This window comes from Rattus norvegicus, chromosome 4 (genome assembly GCF_021556685.1).
Source record: "Rattus norvegicus strain SHRSP/BbbUtx chromosome 4, alternate assembly SHRSP_T2T, whole genome shotgun sequence".
Lineage (NCBI taxonomy): Eukaryota > Metazoa > Chordata > Mammalia > Rodentia > Muridae > Rattus > Rattus norvegicus.
The window spans coordinates 171199855-171222601 of NC_141537.1; the positions used below are offsets into that span (position 1 = coordinate 171199855).

Here is a 22747-nt window from a genome sequence, read left to right on the forward strand (position 1 = left end):
ACAAAAAAAAAAAAACGCATTTGGAAAAGTTCACCATGGGCTAGCTTTTGTCTTCGTTTCATTTGCTCCAATGGAGACGCCATCTAGGGATCTGGCACATGGGTCTGTACCAGGTGGCAGGTGAGATAACAGAGATAGATCACTTCTCTTTGAGGAAGCAAATATAAAACATGTGAGGGGTGGGGACAATCAAAAGCTTTGAAATGTGACAAGCCATGGTTTTAGCAGCAATAATGATTGGGAGAAATGAAAAAGGCAGTCAGATTTGCAGTGCAGAAAAAGTGCAGGGGGGAAGAGAAGTCACTGCGGAAGCTTTGGACATGCACTTTGAGGCCTAGTAGACAGGAAGACCACTGCTGGCTTCCTGAGCACTGTCGCCTCCCAACCCCCAACTTTCCATGAGACCTGTAGATCTTGTTCTCTTGCCCTCCTTGTTTCACTAAGTATTTTAATAACAAACAGCACACAGTGATGTGACGTAATCAGTACAAAGCTCTTCTGTCTTTTATAGCCAAAAAGTTGATCCATTTATCCCTACTCTAGGAAAGCCAGACATAATTTTACCAACTGTGATGGTTAATTTTATGAGATCCATTGACCGGGGCAAGAGAGGCCTTGAGAGTTAATAAAGCATCATTTCCAGGAGTGTCTCTGAAGGAGCTTCTAGAAGGCCCTAGCAGCTGTATCGCTAGGTTGAATGAAGATCTCCAACACAGGAGAGCATCAGGCAATCTGAGAGTCCACATGGAATAGGCAGGAAGAGAACCAATGCCTCTTCTCCCTTCTCGGGTTGAAATATCCAACTTTCCCTGCCCCTGATGCTAAAGCCCCTAGTTCTTGGCAGGCTCCACCAGTTCCCAGGGCTTCTACTTCCGACTGGGAGCGACACCACAGCTCTCCCTGTCTTTGGTTTTCAGACCTCAGAACAGCATCAGCACCTGAGGTGCTCCAGTTTGTGAGTGAGAGACCGTGTGGGATTCCTTAACCTTCATAACCATATGAACGAGTCCTCTAGATAAATATCTCGTTATAATCAGTACGTGTCCCACTGGCTCTGTTGTTCTGGAGAACATTAATCATGTCATGATCCCATAGAGAAGACATCTTCTCTGAAGGCCAGCATACTCCCCTGGCCCCCTGGCTACATCCTAGATTCTCTGGATAATGCTGGAAATTATAAAGATACCATTTTGTGGGTTCAACACCATATGACAATAACCATCAACAAGATCCATGAACCCAAATAGGGTAGCAGGCAAATGGCCACTTCAGCGCTCTAACCCTATTATCAGATGACACTATTTAGCTTGTACACATGCTTCCTAGAATAGTTTGGTTATCCACATTCAAAAAAAAAAATTAAGCTTCCTGGTTGCTGCCGCTACGGAGAGCTCGTAGGCAGCACCCCACGAGCAAATTTGAGCCTCGGAACCACAGGTAAGACCAACTTTTCTGCTGCAAGAGACCTGCCTGGTGAACTCAGGACACACAGAGGCAAAATTCCTCTAGGATCGGGCACTTCCCGTGTTTACCGGGAGTCCCACACCCGCGGATCCCGGCCCGCAGCAGCTCTCTGCTTCCAAACCCCGTGGGAGAGAGACCTCACCGCCTGGTCAGGTGGGCACTCCTGAGGCTGCAGAGCAGAAAAGACCACCAACACTGCCCACCCCTGCCCACATCCCTGGCCCAAGAGGAAACTGTATATGGCCTCTGGGTTCCCGTTGAGGAGGGCCCAGGAGCAGCAGGACCGCTGCATCTGAGACACTGCCAGAACCTGAAGAGACCTACCGGATAAACAGTTTTCTGCACCCAAATCCCGTGAGAGGGAGAGCTAAACCTACAGAGAGGCAGACACACCTGGGAAACCAGAAGAGACTGCACTCTGCACACATCTCTGACGCCAGAGGAAAACACCAAACGCCATCTGGAACCCTGGTGCACGGAGGCTCCCGGAAACGGCGGCACAGATCTTCCTGGTTGCTGCCTCCGCAGAGAGCTCATAAGCAACACCCCACGAGCAAACTTGAGCCTCGGAACCACAGGTAAGACCAACTTTTCTGCTGCAAGTGACCTGCCTGGTGAACTCCAGACACAGGCCCACAGGAACAGCTGAAGACCTGTAGATAGGAAAAACTACACGCCCGAAAGCAGAACACTCTGTCCCCATAACTGACTGAAAGAAAACAGGAAAACAGGTCTACAGCACTCCTGACACACAGGCTTATAGGACAGTCTAGCCACTGTCAGAAATAGCAGAGCAAAGTAACACTAGAGATAATCTGATGGCGAGAGGCAAGCACAGGAACCCAAGCAACTGGATGCCAAGACTACATGGCAACATCGGAGCCCAATTCTCCCACCAAAGCAAACACGGAATATCCAAACACACCAGAAAAGCAAGATCTAGTTTCAAAATCATATTTGAGACGTGAAGAACTCCCTTAGACAAACACAGGAAAACATTAATAAACAGAGAGGAATCGCAAGAATCCCTGAAAGAATTCCAGGAAAACACAATCAATCAGTTGAAGGAATTAAAAATGGAAATAGAAGCAATCAAGAAAGAACACATGGAAACAACCCTGGATATAGAAAACCAAAAGAAGAGACAAGGAGCTGTAGATACGAGCTTCACCAACAAAATACAAGAGATGGAAGAGAGAATCTCGGGAGCAGAAGATTCCATAGAAATCATTGACTCAACTGTCAAAGATAATGTAAAGCAGAAAAAGCTACTGGTCCAAAACATACAGGAAATCCAGGACTCAATGAGAAGATCAAACCTAAGGATAATAGGTATAGAAGAGCGTGAAGACTCCCAGCTCAAAGGACCAGTAAATATCTTCAACAAAATCATAGAAGAAAACTTCCCTAACCTAAAAAAAAGAGATACCCATAAGCATACAAGAAGCCTACAGAACTCCAAATAGATTGGACCAGAAAAGAAGCACCTCCCATCACATAATAGTCAAAACACCAAACGCACAAAATAAAGAAAGAATATTAAAAGCAGTAAGGGAAAAGGGTCAAGTAACATATAAAGGCAGACCTATCAGATTTACACCAGACTTTTCGCCAGAAACTATGAAAGCCAGAAGATCCTGGACAGATGTCATACAGACCCTAAGAGAACACAAATGCCAGCCCAGGTTACTGTATCCTGCAAAACTCTCAATTTACATAGATGGAGAAACCAAGATATTCCATGACAAAACCAAATTTACACAATATCTTTCTACAAATCCAGCACTACAAAAGATAATAAATGGTAAAGCCCAACATAAGGAGGCAAGCTATACCCTAGAAGAAGCAAGAAACTAATCGTCTTGGCAACAAAACACAAAGAAGAAAAGCACACAAACATAACCTCATATCCAAATATGAATATAACAGGAAGCAATAATCACTATTCCTTAATATCTCTCAATATCAATGGCCTCAACTCCCCAATAAAAAGACATAGATTAGCAAACTGGATACGCAACGAGGACCCTGCATTCTGCTGCCTACAGGAAACACACCTCAGAGACAAAGACAGACACTACCTCAGAGTGAAAGGCTGGAAAACAACTTTCCAAGCAAATGGTCAGAAGAAGCAAGCTGGAGTAGCCATTCTAATATCAAATAAAATCAATTTTCAACTAAAAGTCATCAAAAAAGATAAGGAAGGACACTTCATATTCATCAAAGGAAAAATCCACCAAGATGAACTCTCAATCCTAAATATCAATGCCCCAAATACAAGGGCACCTACATACGTAAAAGAAACCTTACTAAAGCTCAAAACACGCATTGCACCTCACACAATAATAGTAGGAGATTTCAACACCCCACTCTCATCAATGGACAGATCATGGAAACAGAAATTAAACAGAGACATAGACAGACTAAGAGAAGTAATGAGCCAAATGGACTTAGCAGATATTTATAGAACATTCTATCCTAAAGCAAAAGGATATACCTTCTTCTCAGCTCCTCATGCTACTTTCTCCAAAACTGACCATATAATTGGTCAAAAAACGGGCCTCAACAGGTACAGAAATATAGAAATAATCCCATGCGTGCTATCAGACCACCACGGCCTAAAACTGGTCTTCAATAACAATAAGGGAAGAATGCCCACATATACTTGGAAATTGAACAATGCTCTACTCAATGATAACCTGGTCAAGGAAGAAATAAAGAAATTTAAGACTTTTTAGAATTTAATGAAAATGAAGGTACAACATACCCAAACTTATGGGACACAATGAAAGCTGTGCTAAGAGGAAAACTCATAGCGCTGAGTGCCTGCAGAAAGAAACAGGAAAGAGCATATGTCAGCAGCTTGACAGCACACCTAAAAGCTCTAGAACAAAAAGAAGCAAATACACCCAGGAGGAGTAGAAACAAAAAGGACCATAGAAAGAATCAACAGAACCAAAAGTTGGTTCTTTGAGAAAATCAACAAGATAGATAAACTCTTAGCCAGACTAACGAGAGGACACAGAGAGTGTGTCCAAATTAACAAAATCAGAAATGAAAAGGGAGACATAACTACAGATTCAGAGGAAATTCAAAAAATCGTCAGATCTTACTATAAAAGCCTATATTCAACAAAACTTGAAAATCTGCAGGAAATAGACAATTTCCTAGACAGATACCAGGTACTGAAGTTAAATCAGGAACAGATAAACCAGTTAAACAACCCCATAACTCCTAAGGAAATAGAAGCAGTCATTAAAGGTCTCCCAACCAAAAAGAGCCCAGGTCCAGACGGGTTTAGTGCAGAATTCTATCAGACCTTCATAGAAGACCTCATACCAATATTATCCAAATTATTCCACAAAATTGAAACAGATGGAGCACTACCGAATTCCTTCTATGAAGCCACAATTACTCTTATACCTAAACCACACAAAGACCTAACAAAGAAAGAGAACTTCAGACCAATTTCCCTTATGAATATCGACGCAAAAATACTCAATAAAATTCTGGCATACCGAATCCAAGAGCACATCAAAACAATCATCCACCATGATCAAGTAGGCTTCATCCCAGGCATGTAGGGATGGTTTAATATACGGAAAACCATCAACGTGATCCAGTATATAAACAAACTGAAAGAACAAAACCACATGATCATTTCATTAGATGCTGAGAAAGCATTTGACGAATTTCAACACCACTTCATGATAAAAGTCCTGGAAAGAATAGGAATTCAAGGCCCATACCTAAACATAGTAAAAGCCATATACAGCAAACCAGTTGCTAACATTAAACTAAATGGAGAGAAACTTGAAGCAATCCCACTAAAATCAGGGACTAGACAAGGCTGCCCACTCTCTCCCTACTTATTCAATATAGTTCTTGAAGTTCTAGCCATAGCAATCAGACAACAAAAGGAGGTCAAGGGGATACAGATCGGAAAAGAAGAAGTCAAAATATTACTATTTGCAGATGATATGATAGTATATTTAAGTGATCCCAAAAGTTCCACCAGAGAACTACTAAAGCTGATAAACAACTTCAGCAAAGTGGTTGGGTATAAAATTAACTCAAGGGGTTGGGGATTTAGCTCAGTGGTAGAGCGCTTGCCTAGCAAGCACAAGGCCCTGGGTTCGGTCCCCAGCTCCAAAAAAAAAAAAAAAAAAAAAATTAACTCAAATAAATCAGAGGCCTTCCTCTACACAAAAGAGAAACAAGCCGAGAGAGAAATTAGGGAAACGACACCCTTCATAATAGATCCAAATAATATAAAGTACCTCGGTGTGACTTTAACCAAGCAAGTAAAAGATTTGTACAATAAGAACTTCAAGACTCTGAAGAAAGAAATTGAAGAAGACCTCAGAAGATGGAAAGATCTCCCATGCTCATGGATTGGCAGGATTAATATAGTAAAAATGGCCATTTTACCAAAAGCGATCTACAGATTCAATGAAATCCCCATCAAAATACCAATCCAATTCTTCAAAGAGTTAGACAGAACAATTTGCAAATTCATCTGGAATAACAAAAAACCCAGGATAGCTAAAGCTATCCTCAACAATAAAAGGACTTCAGGGGCAATCACTATCCCTGAACTCAAGCAGTATTACAGAGCAATAGTGATAAAAACTGCATGGTATTGGTACAGAGACAGACAGATAGACCAATGGAACAGAATTGAAGACCCAGAAATGAACCCACACACCTATGGGCACTTGATTTTTGACAAAGGAGCCAAAACCATCCAATGGAAAAAAGATAGCATTTTCAGCAAATGGTGCTGGTTCAACTGGAGGTCAACATGTAGAAGAATGCAGATCGATCCATGCTTATCACCCCATACAAAGCTTAAGTCCAAGTGGATCAAGGACCTCCACATCAAACCAGATACACTCAAACTAATAGAAGAAAAACTAGGGCAGCATCTCGAACATATGGGCACTGGAAAAAATTTCCTGAACAAAACACCAATGGCTTATGCTCTAAGATCAAGAATCGACAAATGGGATCTCATAAAACTGCAAAGCTTCTGTAAGGCAAAGGACACTGTGGTTAGGACAAAACGGCAACCAACAGATTTGGAAAAGATCTTTACCAATCCTACAACAGATAGAGGCCTTATATCCAAAATATACAAAGAACTCAAGAAGTTAGACCGCAGGGAGACAAATAACCCTATTAAAAAATGGGGTTCAGAGCTAAACAAAGAATTCACAGCTGAGGAATGCCGAATGGCTGAGAAACACCTAAAGAAATGTTCAACATCTTTAGTCATAAGGGAAATGCAAATCAAAACAACCCTGAGATTTCACCTCACACCAGTCAGAATGGCTAAGATCAAAAACTCAGGTGACAGCAGATGCTGGCGAGGATGTGGAGAAAGAGGAACACTCCTCCATTGTTGGTGGTACAACCATTCTGGAAATCAGTCTGGAGGTTCCTCAGAAAATTGGACATTGAACTGCCTGAGGATCCAGCTATACCTCTCTTGGGCATATACCCAAAAGATGCCCCAACATATAAAAAAGACACGTGCTCCACTATGTTCATCGCAGCCTTATTTATAATAGCCAGAAGCTGGAAAGAACCCAGATGCCCTTCAACAGAGGAATAGATACAGAAAATGTGGTACATCTACACAATGGAATATTACTCAGCTATCAAAAACAATGACTTTATGAAATTCATAGGCAAATGGTTGGAACTGGAAAATATCATCCTGAGTGAGGTAACCCAATCACAGAAAGACATACATGGTATGCACTCATTGATAAGTGGCTATTAGCCAAATGCTTGAATTACCCTAGATGCCTAGAACAAATGAAACTCAAGACGGATGATCAAAATTTGAATGCTTCACTCCTTCTTTAAAAGGGGAACAAGAATACCCTTGGCAGGGAATAGAGAGGCAAAGATTAAAACAGAGACTGAAGGAACACCCATTCAGAGCCTGCCCCACATGTGGCCCATACATATACAGCCACCCAATTAGACAAGATGGATGAAGCAAAGAAGTGCAGACCGACAGGAGCCGGATGTAGATCTCTCCTGAGAGACACAGCCAGAATACAGCAAATACAGAGGCGAATGCCAGCAGCAAACCACTGAACTGAGAACGGGACCCCCGTTGAAGGAATCAGAGAAAGAACTGGAAGAGCTTGAAGGGGCTCGAGACCCCATATGTACAACAATGCCAAGCAACCAGAGCTTCCAGGGACTAAGCCACTACCTAAAGACTATACATGGACTGACCCTGGACTCTGACCTCATAGGTAGCAGTGAATATCCTAGTAAGAGCACCAGTGGAAGGGGAAGCCCTGGGTCCTGGTAAGACTGAACCCCCAGTGAACTGGATTGTTGGGGGGAAGGCGGCAATGGGGGGAGGATGGGGAGGGGAACACCCATAAAGAAGGGGAGGGGAGAGGGGGATGTCTGCCCAGAAACCGGGAAAGGGAATAACACTCGAAATGTATATAAGAAATACTCAAGTTAATAAAAAAAAAAAAAAGCAAGAAACAAAGATCAAAATAAAAATTAACTAATTTAATTTTAATTTAAAAAAATTTAAAAAGATGAAACTACAACAAAACTAAAACTATAACATTTGGGATGCATCAAATTTAAAGTTTTCTCTTAGCAAATGATCCAGTTGAGGACTAGGAATATAGCTTCACTGCCAGTCTGACTCAATTCTGAGCACTAAAAAGAGAGGAAGACAGAAGCAGAGGGAGACAAAAGGGGAGAGGTGGGGGGAGGGGTCTAGAGGGGAGGGGAGAGGGAAAGGGGAGGGAAAAATGGCGTGTGTGTGTGTGTGTGTGTGTGTGTGTGTGTGTGTGTGTATGCGTCCGTTCATGTGTGCATTGTGCATGTGTGGGTGCATGTGAGTCTGTGTGTCAGAAAGTGAAAAGGCAATATAGAAAATAGAGAAAACTTTAAATCATTTATCTAGTGAGGACATAATGTTCAAAACATCTAGAGAATCCCTGCTTGGGATGGGGAGTTCAAGGTCATCCAAGGCTACACAGTGAACTCAAGGTCAGTCCTACCTGAGATCCTAACTTCAAAGTGTCAATAAAAACAAACGAAACTGAAGCACAGGTGAAAGCCTGGGGAGATGGCTCAGAGGGTGAAGGACCTGCTGCACAAACGTGAGGGCATGAACTTGGATGCGCTGTGCCTGTGTGAAAAGGCAGGCGTGCTGCCGTTTGCCTGGGACACCAGTGCTGGCCGGTACACACAGAAGAGTTTGGGGACTCATTGGCCAGCCACACCAATCAATTGGTAAAATCCTCAGCGATGGACCTAGTCGGAAAAAATGAGGTGGACAGTGTGGTGGTTTGGATAGCTTTGGCCACCATGGACTCATGTTTAAATGCTTGGTCTACGGGGAACAGCACTATTAGGAGGTGTGGCCTTGTTGGGGAAAGTGTGTCACTGTGGGATGGGTTTTGACATTTCTAAACACAAGCTCCACGCAGTGTAGAATTCCAGTCCCCTCGTGGTTACCTTGGGATCAAGATGTAGACCTCTCAGCTCCTCAAGTGCCATGTCTGTCTGGAGGCTGCCATGTTCCCACCGTGAAGATAATGGACTGAACCCCTGAACATGTAAGCCAGACTCAATTAAATGTTTGCCATTATACAAGCTGCCTTGGTCATGGCGTCTTAGTTAGGGTTTTACTGCTGTGGACAGACACCATGACCAAGGCAGCTCTTATAAGGACAACATTTAATTGGGGCTCGTTTACAGGTTCAGAGGTTCCATCAATAGTCATCAAGGCAGGAACATGGCAGCAGCCAGGCAGGCTGGTATTCTGAAGGCTGCCAGCAGAATATTCCCTTCCAGGCAGCTAGAATCAGGGTTATTAAACCCATGCCCACAGTGACACAACTACTCCAGCAGGGCCACACCTTCTAATAGTGTCACTCCCTGGGCCAGGTATATACAAACCATCATAATGTCTCTGCAGAGCAACAGAAACACTAACTAAAACAAGCGGCAATCTGTGGACCTGTATCCTCCCAGCCTACACATACATACTAATACTAATACTAATAATAATAATAATAATAATAATAATAATAATAATTTATATAATGTAATATAATATTGATTATATTAATTATAACATTAATTAATTATTATAAAGTTTGACATTTTTGGTTAAAAACTTGAATAAATATTTGTCCCTAAAAAATACAAGTTGTCAATAAGCCCTTGTAAAGATAATGAACATCGCTAACCATTAGTAAAGTGTACATCACAGTGAGGGCTGTCTCAGAAGAGCATTTGCTGCTCTTGCAGAAGACTGGAGTTTGTTTCCCAGGATGCACACAGAACAGTTCACAACCAGAGGATCTGACACCCTATATGACCTCTACGGGTACCCATGTACCATGTACACACACACACACACACACACACACACACACACACACACACACACAAATAAACAAGAACAAAATAAGGTATTATGTCATACTCCTAACACAGTTATTAGTGAAAAAGAACGAGATGGGTATCGGTGAAGATGAAGAGGAATCCACTGTGCACATGGGGCCATAAAATGATGCAGCTCTTACGGAAAAGTATAGTGTTTCCTTAAAAATGAAGACTTTCTCTATGAACTAGCACCACCACTGTGGATTATATATCTAAAGAAACTGAAAGTAGGCTTTCTCTAAAAAAGATATTTGTCACCTGTGCTCAGCTTTATTCCCAAATGCTGAAAAGGGGAAGCAGTCCAACTGCTCCCTGATGACAGATGAACAAAAGGAGGAACCTAAAGACAGTGGGACAACCGAATATACAGTACAGCATACAGCATACAGCATACAGCATACACCACAGCACACAGCATATACCACAGCACACAGCACACACCACAGCACACAGCATATACCACAGCACACAGCATACACCACAGCACACAGCATATACCACAGCACACACCACAGCACACAGCATACACCACAGCACACAGCATATACCACAGCACACAGCACACACCACAGCACACAGCATACACCACAGCACGCAACATACACTATAGAATACATTACAGCACACAGCATACACTACATCACACAGCATACAGCACACAGCACACAGCATACACCACAGCACACAGCATACACTACAGCACACAGCATACACCATAGCACACAGCACACACCACAACACACAGCACACAACATACACTACAGCACACAGGACACAACACACACTACAGCACACAGCATACACTACAGCACACAGCATACACCATAGCACACAGCACACACCACAACACACAGCACACAGCATACACTACAGCACACAGGAAACAACACACACTACAGCACACAGCATACACTACAGCACACAGCATACACTCCAGCACACAGCACACAGCATACACTACAGCACACAGCATACACTCCAGCACACAGCACACAGCACACAGCACACAGCACACAGCACACAGCACACAGCACACAGCACACAGCATACACTATAGAATACACTACAGCATACACTACAGCATTAGTGACTCCTGAGGACATTAGAATAAGTGAAATGAAATAAAAGGCTAAGTCTGTGTCATTTCTGTGAGGTATGTAGAGTTGTCAAAGGGACACAGATGAAGAGCAGAAGGGTGGGTGTGGTTTGGGGATCCAGGGAAGGAGGAAAGTGGAACTACTGGTGAGTGGGTAGAGAGCTTCAGGTCTGTACTATGAAGAGCTCTGAGCTTGAATGAACCAGAGACCCATCTTCCAATATGTTAAAGACGGTAAAGCAATTGTGGTACCTTGGTGCCTTCTAGCACTATCTCCAGTCACATGCCTTGCCCTTTAAGATGTATATATATTTTAGAATGACTGATCTCACCCATTATGTGTGTGGTTTGTTTTGAGTTTCATGGTCACAAGTTAACCTTATCTTCTACACCCCACAAGACACACTTCATTGTCCCTTTCCGTGTGGACATCAGCATCTTGCTTATCAATGCCATCGATGAAAAGTGACAAGCTTTAAGATGAAGTACACAGTACTTAAGAACACAGCAAATGTCAGGATTATAATATGCAAATCTGGGGAGCTTTGATAAAATCTGGTGTTATTTATATTCAGAGGCAAAATCAGAGAGGCAAAATCAGAGATTCGTAAGGCTCAAGTCAAGGACTTCGTTGACCCTCCTGAAATGCTTCGCAACTAGGTAAGGGAGAGGCCAGGAAGGGTGGGCACTGGGTTGAAGCAATCTGCAGAGAGCTTCCAGGGAAAGCCATCAAACTCTTAGGACCAAGACAACTGTGAAGAAGGACCTAGAAGATACCTTGACCCAGACAACATGAAGAAATCCTTCCCAGAGGAGAAGGAGAACAATATGCTAGAAGAAGACAAGAGGACACAATCAAACAGCCACAGGCCCTCAGATGCCGGCACAGGGGCTGCTGCCTTGCCCCCATCCTGGCCTCAGGGTAGCTTCAGAGGGTGTAGGAGACTCTGAACTTCAAGGCCTTGTTTCTAACTGGGAAGAAAGGCTTGAATACTGTTCTTGGATGATGCCTGGCAGAGTTCAGCTTGCTCCACTTTCTTGCCACAGGAAGCAGGCTGCCCTAAAAATCCTTTAGAACAGTGGATCTTTTTGTAATAGTTAGCAAAAGAACCTTTTTTTCTAAGTGAAAAAAATTTTTTGAGGAACATCAATATATAAAAATAGTTGAAAGCCAATCGGCTCTGAAACAGCTCAGCGCTTAAACACATGGTGTCTCCCACAGCGCTCCCTCCCCCGTGGCAGCCTCTGCCACCCTCTGTGGAGCTCCAGTGTGACAGCCACCACCTCAGAAGGCCAGGCAGGCTGCCTGTGAGAACCAGAACATAAATGCCAGGCAAAAGGAAAAAAAATAAAACCGCACGTCATGCAACAACTCCAAAAAACCTATCAAATGAGTGGGTCCCTGGGGAACCCCAAGTGTCAAGAGCACCCGTGAGTTCCACACCATCAATCTACTGCTGGAAAATCCCAAGAGACCATGTGATGCCATGTGACAGCATCTAGACTTGGAAGCCCAGAACTTGAGCCATCCAACTACGTGCAAGCTCTCTCACTCTGAGAAAATATCTTCAACTCTCCGTGCCCAGGCTTTCTCACCAGGAAGAGAAAGATAATAGTTTTCTTACACACTTGACACAGCTGTGAAGGTCAGATAGAAGAATGGACTGAAGTCATATATGAATGGTCAAGCTCTATGCCTGGTTCAGGGCTTAAAGGGTACTGGCTACTCTTCCATGCAGGAGACCTAAGTTTAGTTCCCAGCATGCATGTGGGGCAGCACAGCCACCTATACCCACCTGCAAGGGGTCCCACACTTCTCATGGCCTCTATGGGCAGCTGTACTCATTTGTACACACCTTTCTGTCAAAAGCAGAAGGAACGGGCCTTAGAGATGAGCGTCTCATTCTGCCATTGACGCTGAACAACACCCACGAAGCTACTGTATGGCCAAACAACTGAAAAGGTTTGGATGTGACTTTTCGGTGTCCAACAAACAAGGCAACAGTGAAAGTGCCAATGGCATCCCGTGGCCCTGAGTGGGATGAGACCCACTCTGCCTCCAGTGGCTCCCCCACTCCTTACCCTCCTTGGCAGGCCATGGCAATTTGTTCACGTGTGTCAATTCCTTTCAAAACTGCCACACTCAGCCTCATCTCCCCCGCCGATGAGTCCTTCGGGATCCACGGTCTGTGCCTCTATGTAGAAAGCCCTAGAGCCCACTGATGAAGTCATCCCACCATAGCCAGTTCCAGTTCTCACCGCTAGCCAGACCTGGGCGAGGATGCACTGTGCAACAATGGGAACCGTAAACATGCCCTGCGGGCTGGGATGCCCTGCGGGCTGGGATGCCCTGCGGGCTGGGATGCCCTGCGGGCTGGGATGCCCTGCGGGCTGGGATGCACTGGGGCAGAAGAGCGCTACTCAATATGCATCGGCTGTAGGTTCAATTCCCTGCACCAGAGAGATGATAGATAGATAGATAGATAGATAGATAGATAGATAGATAGATAGATAGATATGATAGATAGATAGATGATAGATAGATGATAGATAGATAGATAGATGATAGATAGATGATAGATAGATAGATAGATGATAGATAGATAGATAGATAGATAGATAGATAGATAGATAGATAGATATGATAGATAGATGATAGATAGATAGATAGATAGATGATAGATAGATAGATAGATAGATGATAGATAGATAGATAGATGATAGATAGATAGATGATAGATAGATAGATAGATAGATAGATGATAGATAGATAGATAGATAGATGATAGATAGATAGATAGATAGATAGATAGATGATAGATAGATAGATAGATAGATAGATAGATAGATAGATAGATAGATGATAGATAGATAGATGATAGATAGATAGATGATAGATAGATAGATAGATATGATAGATAGATGATAGATAGATAGATGATAGATAGATAGATAGATAGATAGATAGATAGATAGATAGATAGATTCGCCCAACCTTTAGGATACAACGTCTCCAGATGGATACGTGCTAAGTTAAAAGGGTGTGGTTCCCTTGGAGAGCTCTTGCCTGGCATGCTCATGGGGATCCAATCCCCAGCAAAATATCAACCCGCTGTGGTCGCGCATTCAGGAGGTGGAAGAAGGAAGATCAGAAGTTCAAGGCCATCTCCAGCTACGTAGTGAGTTTGAGGCCAGCCTAGAATAACATCAGACCACGCATTCTGCCTCAACAAACATCTTATTACCTAACCTACATCCCAGAGGCCTCAGCCGCCCACTGTAGACAGAGCAGGGTTGGGTGTTCCAGCGTAGCTCACAGTACTGACCGGCAAGAGTGCCTACAGCATGTCAGCAGCCTTAGGGAAGATGAACGTTCATGGTGGGAAGTAGCCTTTCTACTGATGCTGATGGCATTAACACCAGGGTAATGTTGAACCATAGCAACCCTGTCTGTACTCTATGGGAAGGAGCCACTAGCCACATCCAGCTACTGAGCCCTTGAAATGTTCCTGGTGTCCCCGAGAAATTAATTCAATGAGTTACTTAGATTTTAAATAGTCATAGGTGACTGCTAATGGACAAGTCTAAAGGAGTGGTCATGCTTGGTCTCTCAGACAAAATTGAGAAAAACTACATATTAAATGTAACTGGGGCCAGCAGGATAGCTCAGCAGGAAAGGGCACTTGCTGCTGAACTTAATGGCTTCAGTTCTAGGGCATGTGATAAAGGGAGAGCCACATCCTACTGACTGGGGCCTCTCTGACCTCTGACCTCTGACCTCCATTCATGCATTGTGGCACATACACCCACACACATTCATACACCATGATAGATAGATAGATAGATAGATAGATAGATAGATAGATAGATAGATAGATAGATGATAAACAGATAGGTGCTATTTAAATATAACTGTCATTTTCCAAACACAAACTCATTGTTAATTTAGTAATGTTACCATGTCCACGTGCTCTTGACAAGGGCAGATTAAGGGCTCTGTCTTAACCCAAGTCTCTATGAGTTCCTTTGCCAATGGTTGGAAGCTGTGAGCAGGCGCTCTACTCGAGCTAGATGAAAAGACTGTTCACCTGTGGGATGCTGCACTGTGAGCCGATGAGACTTAGAATGAGCCTAATCTGACACCAATTAATGATGTGCATAATAACTATGGCTTATGCAATAATTAGTTATAAAGGGTAAGTCATTCTCATACATTCCTAAAATTAGCATAATTTTTACACTGTTTGTTCTCTGCTGTTATCGATTGCATCTGTATCCTCAGCTTCCTGGGTTCTTTGTAAATATTCAGACGCTGCCCACCCCCGGTACCACCGGAAGGCTAGAGTCCCGCTCTCAAGCTGTTGCTGCTTGTTGTCCTGTCCGATTGTTCTTTCCCACCCAGCATGGCCCAAGGCGGGGATGTTTGACACTCCTGGCCATGCTGCTGGCCTGTTTCACTAGGTAGGCAGGATAAGGACTCCCCTTTGAAGAATGTGTCAGTCCCTTCCAGATAGTCTGTCACATAGCTCTCCTGGGACCAGGCATGTTCTAATAAGTAGGAGAGATAAACAAGGTGAGTTTTTCCAATCAAATTAAACCACTTATTGGGTGAATCTCTCTGAACAGGGGGAACCCCTCCCCCTTTCTACCACCTCATATGTATACATGATGGGATTTCCATGTTTAAAAATATAGGATGTACGACCCATGCATAAGCAGAATAGCCAAAGTTTATAACAACCTGTCAATCATGGTAAAGATCCACCCTATCCTAGTCCCTAGAGATGAGTCTCTCTCTCCACCTAAACTTGTAAGTACCCCCAAAGAACTCAGGGATCTTCTACCACGTGCTTGTTGGGGTCCAGTCTATTCCGTTTGCCGTCACTCCAACTGTGAACAAAAACCTGCTTTGACTGCCCTTCTTTGTCTGGTCCCGTGCATTATCTGAAACACAGAGAGCATGAACATCCCTTAGAAGACAGCCCTAGAATCGCAGTGCTAATGCTGCCCTTGACATGTGGCAAACGTCATTGCTCTCTTCCCGGGCAAATCCCGTGGCAAAGACTCCGACTTTGGCTAGACAGCCATCCAACCAGGTCAGGAGGGAGAGAAAGCTGGAAGTTGATGAGGGCAGGCACGCGGAGATCTGCCAAGGACTTGGTCAAGGTATTTGTAGTGATGAACGTCGCAGGGAGGAGGGGAATGGGATGAAAATAAAAACAAGAGGTTGCTAGGGAACAAGAGGACATGCACTTGGGCAGAATTGGAATCCTCCTCCTGGGGGGCGCCTGGCAGAAGCTGTGGCCTCAGACACTAATGCTGAGCTGACCAGAACAGTCACTGGCAATGTACTTCTTGGGGTTCTCTCCCCGAGACCGCGTTGACATGGAGAGCAGGATCAGTTAACATGATCCATTGGAAGAGGAAAATCATGGGCAAAAGGATCCCTGAAAATCAGCCATGGAGACGACAGAAAGGGAAGGCTTGAAGCTCCAGGGAAAAGAAACCTCATCATTTTCCTAGGCATGGGAGGAAAGGGGGGTGGGGTATGCAAGTCCTGCTATATTTAGAGGAAACAGTAAGTTTTATTTGACTTATTTATTAATTTGTTTATTTTATAGTCCTGAGATTGAACCTCGGGCCTCACGCATGCTTGGCATGCACTCAGGCACTGAGCTAAACATCCTCTCCTTTCTAACGATTCCGTTTTATTTTGAGACCAAGTCTCACTACACTGCACAAGCTGGACACGAATTTTGCTCTGGAGCCCAAATGGTTCTTAAACTCCAATCCTCCTGCCTCAGCTTCTGCATAGCTAGGATGGGATTAGGTACCTGCACCACCAGGTCCCCCTGGGAAATTGTAATTCACGGGGCACATGCTATGATATGTATTTGGCCCATTTAACCTGGGCTGACAGGATTTCAGGGTGAGGAGGTCAGGACTTAGAGGCTACCTGAACAGTGGGGTTCCTCAGTTGAGTTTCTCCATCTGGGGCTCTAGATCTCATCCTTCTCAAGTTATGCTCTTGAGCTGGATACTGCTGGATTATGCTTCTAAGCTGGGGTTCTGCTTGATTATGTCAGAGCCCTAGTTAGGGAGATGCTCACAAAGCTTTTACCAAGCAAATCCTTTCCTCTGCAAGGAGCCTTTGCATCGTCACAGTTTACAGTAACCCGGAAATGGAAGACTAGTGACCACATTCACCCAGGGCTTTGTATAAGCTGAACTAAATATCTATACACACACATACATGTATGCATGCAAACGCAAACATGCACACACTTGCACAAAGGCGTTCATGCAAAACCGCACACGCAAGTACACATCCACACATAGTGCATGCACACACAGACACTAGCACATGCACACACACATGCATACACACACATTCACACGTACACTCACACATGCACCACACTCACACACACTCATTCACACGCCCACACTCACACATGCACAGATGCACACACACACACACACACACACACACACACACACACACACACACACACACCCTTACAGAGTGTTAGCCATCACAGCACATGCTGCTTCTCTGAATTCCAGCTCCTTAATCATGTCCTCCTTTTCTGGAAATCTCCTAAGCCCCTCCTTCCTTCGCTTAAATCCTGGCACACAGGAGTCACTAAGAGACTCCCCTCTCCTTCATGCATGCCTTCACTCACTTCACTTGCTTATAAATAACGGGATGCAGCTTTCACCTGTGCTGACCAGGCAAGCCACCAGGGAGCCTGAATACAGCACTCCGAGGGGTTTCTGTGCCCCATCCTCCCTCTATAACCCCAGCCCACAGCAGGGTTACTACGCAGCTTCTGCTATCTTTTTCATTCACAGATCCGGCTCAGATAGAAGCCACCATCCCTTGCTCTACACTCAGTGGTGGAATACCTGACCCAGCTTGAGTTAGAATCAGGCTTTGGTTGAATCTCAGGTATTCACAGAACAAGTGTGGAGGGAGGAGGCTGCTATCAGACACCTAACAGGGCATGGAGGATGATGGTTCTCAGGGACTGTGTCCTGACTGAGCAGTCCCTGAAAAGCCGAGCAGAAAACACTGACTGCCACACCCCGTAGCCTGTGGACTCAGGAGAGGTTATCATCGTTAGAGTTGAGGAAAGAGCTGGCACCAGGGCTGAGGTGCTGACCTGCGTCCGTTGGCTTCCAACTGAGTAAGACAAGTAAAAGCCACAACAACAGACCCTAGCTCTGTATGGCCTCCTACATACAGGGAAACTGAGTCACAATCTCGTTTAAATGTGTACTACTTCTTGTTCCTATCTCCAGAGATTCCTTGGGAAGATGCCACCAATGATAAAGTCCTGCACTAGAGAATTTACTGGGTGCTGTGTGAGAGGATCGAAAAAGCTGGTAGGGCGTGGCACAGAGGGGGGGATGGGCTAAGTATGAAGAAGAACTGAGTTTACCTCCTACCGGGGTTCTTCTCCTAATGCATAAGAGACCAAATAATTAAAACCCCTGTGGCGTTGGGCACTGTAGTTGCCTTCTTTAGACTATAGCAGAGGATGCACCGACCTGAGACCAAAGGCCCTGGCTTAAAGCAATTCTGAGCTGCCTCTTCTGTGGTGCACTCTTTGTGACTAAGAAGAAGATACCAATGCAGAAGCCTGTCTGTGGGAAAACTTTAAATAAAGAGGAGCCTTATCTCCTAGGAAACCAATTCACTCCTCCTCATTCTCCTTGCAAAAAGATGGCCAGCTTACCCTTCTCCCATCCTCAACCCCATTTACATTTCCTTCTCCCTGCACTTTACCATCCAACAAAGCAAGCCTTCTAGAGGAGTATCTGCTTTTTGGCACTGAGTAGTATCCAGCCAGGGTCCAACACGACTTTCAAATGCATAATCTATTTGAAAAGATTTTGGGGCTATAGGAAAACAGACAGCTGCAGAGTCGTCTTTTAGATCTGACAAGGAGTCAGGGCTGTGAATAGGAAGACAGCTGGAGCCTCGGTGACACTATTTCCCACTGGGTGGAGTTTGGAAAGTGTATCTCTATTACTAAGCAGCTGCTTCCTTGTATCGCTTATAAGCGATCTCACCAATGTCATGACCTCAAGGCACGGTGCCCCACAGAAGCGTTCAGGCACCGATGTGTTCCACAGGAATTGAGCCAAACACTAGGTGGGGCATGAGGGGGCTAAAAGCGAAGAGGAAAACGTTTAAGGAGATCACAGGGTAGGAGAGAGGCAGATATGTGGATGGGTAGTGTATCTGCTAAAGAGGTGAAGGAAACGCTCAATGATTTCTCAAGAGAGTGAGGATTACTGAAGTGATGGGGAGTCCCACACAGAGAAGATCTAAAGTATAGATGGAAGGCTGGGGAGACTGCTCATTTGGTAAGGGCTTACCTTGAGAGCCCAAGGAGCTGAGTTTGATTTCCAGAACCCCTGTAAAAATCCTGCCATGCTAGCAAGAAATGCTAATTCCAATTCTCAAGACACAGAGACTGGTGTGTATCCCTGGGACTCAGTCGCCAACCAACCAAGCGCATCCAGTGAGTTTCAAGCCAATGAGAGACCCTGTCTCAAACAAACAAAGTGGATGGCACCTGAGAAAAGATACCTGAGCTTGTCCTCTGGTCTCTACACACACACACACACACACACACACACACACACACACTGTACATTTTTCAAAAGGGCACTGGTGGAATTGAGTGGACTTACATACATGGATAAAAGTCCATGCAAAGATACAGAATGTGGTGCCACTGCTCATATTGTAGTTGAACATGGAATGTCCCTCATGAGCATCCGTTTGAATGCTAAGTCTCCACAGGATGATGCCCTTTTTGGAAGATGTAGAATCTTTAGAAGGTGGTGTCCTGATGGAGGAAATGGGTCAGACAGGGCAAGCCTTTAAGTTTTACAACTTAATTCTTGTTAACTTTCTCCTTCCTGACTGTAGAACCAATGTGACTAGCCTTTCCCAATCCTTAGTTATGATTCCCCACTATAATGTTCTGACTGCATCATCTTGAAATCAAAATAAGCCCCTCCCACTTACAGTGCTCACTAACCATGTTTGATCACAGCAACAAGTAGCTGCGAGTCACTCAACAAGGCCCGCGCATACATCTGAAAGCCCAGCACTTGGGAGTCTCAGGCAAGGGGATCATAAGGTCATCCAAAACCACAGAATGAAAACTAGCTTCAAAGTTCATGCGACCCACCAAAATAAGACAAGCATGTATGAAAAGAGGAGAATGGCCCAGTGACTGGGAACGCAGGAAGGACATGGCTTGTCTATTCCAAGAACTATGGATTATTTTTTAAGACTTTATGTTCATTTGTGTGATGGTGGGTCATTCATTCAGATGCCTGCAGAGGCCAGAATCAGGCACTTGATTCTCTGGAGCTGAGCTGCATTTATAGGTGGTTGTAAGGCACCTGGTACGGGTGCTGGGAATTGAACCTGGGTCCTCTGAAAGAAATGTTCAACATCTTTAGTCATAAGGGAAATGCAAATCAAAACAACCCTGAGATTTCACCTCACACCAGTGAGAATGGCTAAGATCAAAAACTCAGGTGACAGCAGATGCTGGTGAGGATGTAGAGAAAGAGGAACACTCCTCCATTGTTGGTGGGATTGCAGACTGGACAACCATTCTGGAAATCAGTCTGGGGTTCCTCAGAAAATTGGACATTGAACTGCCTGAGGATCCAGCTATACCTCTCTTGGGTATATACCCAAAAGATGCCCCAACATATAAAAAAGACACGTGCTCCACTATGTTCATCGCAGCCTTATTTATAATAGCCAAAGCTGGAAAGAACCCAGATGCCCTTCAACAGAGGAATAGATACAGAAAATGTGGTACATCTACACAATGGAATATTACTCAGCTATCAAAAACAATGACTTTATGAAATTCATAGGCAAATGGTTGGAACTGGAAAATATCATCCTGAGTGAGGTAACCCAATCACAGAAAAACACACATGGTATGCACTCATTGATAAGTGGCTATTAGCCCAAATGCTTGAATTACCCTAGATGCCTAGAACAAATGAAACTCAAGACGGATGATCAAAATGTGAATGCTTCACTCCTTCTTTAAAAGGGGAACAAGAATACCCTTGGCAGGGAAGAGAGAGGCAAAGATTAAAACAGACACAGAAGGAACACCCATTCAGCGCCTGCCCCACATGTGGCCCATACATATACAGCCATCCAATTAGACAAGATGGATGAAGCAAAGAAGTGCAGGCCGACAGGAGCCGGATGTAGATCTCTCCTGAGAGACACAGCCAGAATACAGCAAACACAGAGGCGAATGCCAGCAGCAAACCACTGAACTGAGAATAGTACCCCCGTTGAAGGAATCAGAGAAAGAACTGGAAGAGCTTGAAGGGGCTCGAGACCCCAAATGTACAACAATGCCAAGCAACCAGAGCTTCCAGGGACTAAGCCACTACCTAAAGACTATACATGGACTGACCCTGGACTCTGACCTCATAGGTAGCAATGAATATCCTAGTAAGAGCACCAGTGGAAGGGGAAGCCCTGGGTCCTGCTAAGACTGAACCCCCAGTGAACTAGATTGTTGGGGGGAAGGCGGCAATGGGGGGGAGGATGGGGAGGGGAACACCGATAAGAAAGGGGAGGAGGGAGGGGGATGTTTGCCCGGAAGCCGGGAAAGGGAATAACACTCGAAATGTATATAAGAAATACTCAAGTTAATAAAAAAAAAAAAAAAAAAAAAAAAAGAATAGTCAGTGCTCTCAATCCCCGAACCATCTCTCCATCCCCAGCTGGATTTATTTCCTGAATGTCATACTACTGTAGTCCTCAGAGCTGTGCTTGCCCTCCATGTTCTCCACTGGGCTGCAGTGGTTGGGAACCTGGGACTGGGTTTTCAGCTCTCTAATTTGTTGCATTACAGGCCGGCATTCGCCAGTTCAGAAAGGAAGAAGAAGAAAGAAGTCGACGGCCATGGTTACTCTTCACGCAGAGGCCAGCAGCCGTGTGAGTTTGGATGCATGTTAGGCTGTTCTCATGTGGCTGTGTATGAAGCACCCACATTGACACCCCCCGAAGCTGTGGGTATTCAGTGATCTTTTTTCCCAAAGTCTTAACCTGGGCCACAGCTACTGCTTCCTGTGTTCTCAGAAAGCCACTGTCAAGGTCTAGCGCCACTGGAAAGCTTCAACTTTTTCTGACCTTCAGTCTTCCACGGGCCATGGCAAGTGCACACATATTCACAAACAGATGGACACTTTCTGAAGTCTCGTAAGCAGCATTTGATAACATTAGGTCCGTAACTGCCTAAAATATTTTTCTGGCTTCTGTTTTCCCTAATCTACACTCTGACTGAGGGCATTTTAGAACTGGGCTCTGTAGCTTTGTAAGAGAGAGGGGATGGATGGGAGAGAGAGAGAAGAGAGGAGAGAGGAGAGAGGAGAGAGGAGAGAGGAGAGAGAGCGCTGAAACGATGAGGAGCTAGGACACCAGGAGATGGATTGATTTAATAATCCAGTGGAGAGATAATGAAGCTCGTAGTTAAGATGTGGAAATAAGAGTGATGGAAAGATATTTGAGATGCACAGCCACTCAGATGAGGGAGATAGAATGTGCACAGAAGTCCCTGTGGCTGCTGGTCCAGGCAACTGTACCAGAGATGGGAGGACGGCACACAGAGCAAGTGAAGGAGCAGAGACTTGGCAGGCATAACCGATGATGAGCTCGATGTAGGAAGTGCT

The 22747-nt window shown here is 44.6% G+C and overlaps 1 protein-coding gene across 1 annotated transcript in view; it reads right to left on the reverse strand.

Moving 5' to 3' along the window:
• The window catches only part of Grin2b (glutamate ionotropic receptor NMDA type subunit 2B), a 555949-nt gene that overhangs the window by 512081 nt on the left and 21121 nt on the right, over positions 1-22747 (reverse strand). The window contains exon 4 of the mRNA XM_087655881.1: positions 15850-15949. The gene's annotated coding sequence lies outside the window, so the exon portion shown is untranslated. The remainder of the gene's footprint in view (positions 1-15849; positions 15950-22747) is intronic.